This window comes from Hordeum vulgare, chromosome 1H (assembly GCF_904849725.1).
Source record: "Hordeum vulgare subsp. vulgare chromosome 1H, MorexV3_pseudomolecules_assembly, whole genome shotgun sequence".
NCBI lineage: Eukaryota > Viridiplantae > Streptophyta > Magnoliopsida > Poales > Poaceae > Hordeum > Hordeum vulgare.
The window spans coordinates 177,522,966-177,527,362 of NC_058518.1; the positions used below are offsets into that span (position 1 = coordinate 177,522,966).

The 4,397-nt window shown below is 42.9% G+C and overlaps 1 pseudogene; it reads right to left on the reverse strand.

The window, feature by feature from the left end:
- Positions 1-1,476: 1,476 nt before the first annotated feature.
- Positions 1,477-2,897, reverse strand: LOC123397802 (annotated as a pseudogene).
- Between the last annotated feature and the right edge of the window lie 1,500 nt (positions 2,898-4,397).

Consider the following 4,397-nt stretch of genomic DNA (forward strand, 5'->3'; position numbering starts at 1 on the left):
CATGATGTTGGACAAGCTTCTCTTCAATCGGCGCTACCCCAACTCTATCTCATGTATCATCATTTCGGATTTGGTCCTTCCATGTGTGGACACGCATGCATCTCAACTTGCGCATCTATGCCACACCTAATTGTTGCACATGTCGCCTTTTAGTCCGCCGACACTCCGCACCAGAAAACATTGCATATCGAACCACTGTCCTATAGAACTTGCCTTTTAGCTTTTGTGGAACTCTTATCACTTAGAATGCTATAAATTTGGCACCACTTCATCCATCAGGCTTTAACTCAACGGTTCACATCTTCATCGATATCCCCACCCTTCTAAAACATTAACCCCAAATATCAAAAGGTGTCCTTCTAAGGAACCACCTGCCAATCACGGCTAACATCTTCATCCTCCTCATGCCTAGTAGTACTATAAGCGCACCTCATGTACACGATTTTAGTCCTACAAAGTCTAAAACCTTCTGATTCCAAGGTTTGTCTCGATAACTCCAACTTCCTATTGATCTCTGTCCGACTATGATCAACTAGCACCACATCGTCTGCAAAGATCATACACCATGGGGTATCTCCTTGTATATCCCTTGTGACCTCATCCTTCACCAAGGCAAAAATATAAGGGCTCAAAGCTGACCCTGATGTAGTCCTATCTTAATCGGGAAGTCATTAGTTTTGCCATGACTTGTTCGAACACTTATCATAATATTATCGCACATGTCCTTGATGAGGGTAATGTACTTTGCTGGTAATTTGTGTTTCTTGAAGGCCCACCCCATAACATTCAATGATATCTTACCATAGGCCTTCTCCAAGTCAATGAACACCATATGTAGGTCCTTCTTTTGCTCTCTATATGTCTCTATAAGTTGTCGTACCAAGAAAATGCCTTTCATGGTCGACCTCCCAGGTATGAAATTAAATGATTTTTGGTCACGCTTGTCATTCTTCTTAAGTGGTGCTCAATGACTCTCACATACCTTCATTGTATAGCTCATTAGTTTAATTCCATGATAATTAGTACAACTATAAACACCCCCTTGTTCTTGAAGATTGGTACTAATATACTCTGTCTCCATCCTTCTTGCATCTTGTTTGCCCAAAAAATGAGGTTGAAAAGTTTCGTTAGCCATATTATCACGTTGTCCCCGAGGCCTCTCCACACCTCAACTGGGATACAATCAAGGTCCATCGCCTTGCCTCATTTCATCCTACTTAAAGCTTCCTTAACATCCAACTCCTGGATTCACCGCACAAAACACCTCCTAGTATCATCAAAGGAGTCGTCCATTTCAATGGTAGAGCACTCACTCTCCCCAATGGACAGCTGGTCAAAGTACCCCTCCCATCTATGTTTAATCTCATAGCTCTTCACGAGGAGTTCATATGCTCCTTCCTTGATGCACTTGATTTGGTTAACATCCCTCATCTTCCTCTCTTCGATCTCGGCCATCTTATAGATGTCCCTTTCTCCTTACTTCATGTCTAACCGCTAGTAGAGGTCCTCATACGCCCAACCCCTTGCTTCACACACAGATCGCTTTGCGGCCTTCTTTCCCATATTGTACTTAACTATGTTGCCTGCACTCCTATCGAGATATAGGCGTCTCAAACAATCTTTCTTCTCTTTAATTTCCTTCTAGACACCATTGTTCCACCACCAGGTATCTTTAGCTTCTGTTCTACTTGCCCTGGACACTCCAAACTCCTTGTAGGCCACCTTACGAATGCAAGTCATCATCTTCATCCACATGTTGTGTGCATCACCTCCTTCCTCCCAAGGGTCTTCCTTAATGACCATCTCCTTGAAATCCTGAGCTACCTCCCCCTTGAGATTCCACCACTTCGTTCTAGCGATTTTGGCATGCTTGTCCCGCTAGACACAAATCCGAAAGCGGAAGTTAGCAACTACAAGCTTATGTTGATGGACAACACTCTCTCGAGGTATCACCTTACAGTATACTCACACACGCGTGTCTTCTCTTCTCAAGAGGATGAAATCAATGTAGCTAGAGTCTTGACCACTACTGTAACTCTCTAGATGTGATAATCTCTTATTAAAGAGGGTGTTAGGTATGATCATGTCGTAGCCTAGTGCAAAAGCTTAAGAGATCTTCTCCTTCTTGATTCCGGATGCCATAGCAAAATCCCCCATGCACTCCCTCAAAACCTGAGTTAGATGTGCACACGTGGCCATTGAGGTCTCATCCTATGAGGAGCCTCTCACCAATCGGAACACTCCTAACCATGTCCTCTAGGCCTTCCCAGAACTCCCTCTTGGTGTTCTCATTGTGGCCTACTTGCAGATAATACACGCTGATAACGGTGAGAACTAAGTCCCCAACTACCAAGTTGACCAGGATAATTCGGTCCCCACTTCTCTTGATGTCTACCAATCCATTCTTGAGGATCTTACTGATCAAGATGCCTACTCCATTTCTGTTTGCAACCGTCCCCGTGTACCATAGCTCGAAGACCATACCCTCCACCTCCTTCACCTTATATCCCCTCCATTTGGTCTCTTGGATGCGAACGATATCAAGACATCTCCTCATCGCTGTATCAACTACCTCCTGAAGCTTACATGTCAGTGACCCTACGTTCCACCTAACTAAGTGAATCCTCCTAGGCTTGGCTAGCTTCCTTATCCTTCTCACTCATCATGTCAAATGCAAATACCCTTGCTAATATTCCAGTACACCGAGAGCCCATGTACCGAGCCACTAAGGATGTGATGACCCGATCCTCACTCAGATGCCACTGTATCGAGATCCCAATACGGCGCTCTACCTGGGGGTGACGGCCCGACCCTTGCCCATTTGACACCACAACTAGGTTCCGCTGTAGTGTGTCGCTGAGAGGGTTATGCCCCAACGAAAATATTTTGGGTTTCATCTCCATAAGATTGGTTGGGTTTTGACGTTGCCTTTCCAAGCCTATCACAATCCTCCTCCTTTACCCAGGCTTGGAAGCGGCTATATCGAGACAACATAAGCGGGTGCATTCCACACGACACGGAAAAATCATCGATGATGGTGACCTATAGGTGCAAAGGTTTCGCAAAACTAAACATATGAGATGTACGCACCTATCAGAAACGGGTGTTATCACACAACCGTTTGAGATATGTCAAATTTCCCATACGGCCCATCTTTTCTACTCGTGTGATATCGCATTACCAATGCACGTGTTACTCTGCGGTGCACCGTTTGTGATCTGCACGACATCATAAATAGTTTGTAACTATAACCCATGTATGATAAGAAGACTATCACACACATTTAGTTCCACTATGACCGTTTGTGAAAGGATATAAGACTGCATACGTTTTTCCTTATAAAACCATATGTGAAGGTTGAATCCATCCCACACATGGCTCTTTTGATGAACGTTTGTGATTTATAAAATGTCCCAAACCTGTCATCCATACTTCTCAAACGTTTCATCCAGACTACCTGTGTCGGATAAAGATCGATAGCATGCGTTCTCCTTTGACCAACATTTATGATGGGCACACATCATAAACGGTTCATGATAGAAAATCTTGTGTGATAAGGAGAATATCACAAACACTTGATAATAAGTAACTGTGTGCACTATTGTTCTTAATATCACATGCTATTTCTTGGCTGACCATGTGGGCAACAGAGATTCATCGCACACGCCGCGAGTTGAGAAACGTGCATGATCTGGAAGTTGATCGGAGACGGGGTTTTTCTCAAACTGTGTGCATTGTAATGGCTTGTAGAGCATAATTAACTCCCAATTTAATACCTTCATTCGTAATTCACCTAACCTACATTTGAAAGTAGAAAATCATGTATTTCATATACAATCATGTTTAAATATGGGTTGAAGAACAAATGAATAATTCAATTCACATGTACATATAGTCAAGAACTACATAAACATCAAGTAAAAACAGAAGGGACAAATAAAGAATGATGGAATAATGGTTGTATTAAAGATGGTCAAGAGAGAGCCAAAAGTCATCCTGCTTGCTGGAGAAGCTGAAGCAGAATGTCGATATTGTGCCCTTCTCCATGACGAATGCACGAATGACTCTTGGCCAACCCCAAGTGATGGTCGCCCACCCATCCTTCACTCTCTTCATTACGACTGATCGATACTCATTGTAGTTTTGATAATATACTTTCACATTCATTACAAGTCCACCAATCATGTACTTTGTGAGGTAATCATGAGTAAACTGCTCTGTGAACGACTTCAAAAGAAAAAGTTTCAAACATTGTTGTGTGACAACTCATTATGGGCAGTACTAATAGATGGCTATGGAGTTCATAGTTACCATCCTACAACTCACCGTTGTGTTGGATAGGGTGTAAACAAATAGTCTAGTTGGCATCTTTTTCCTCATTTCTCTAACAAGCCTTA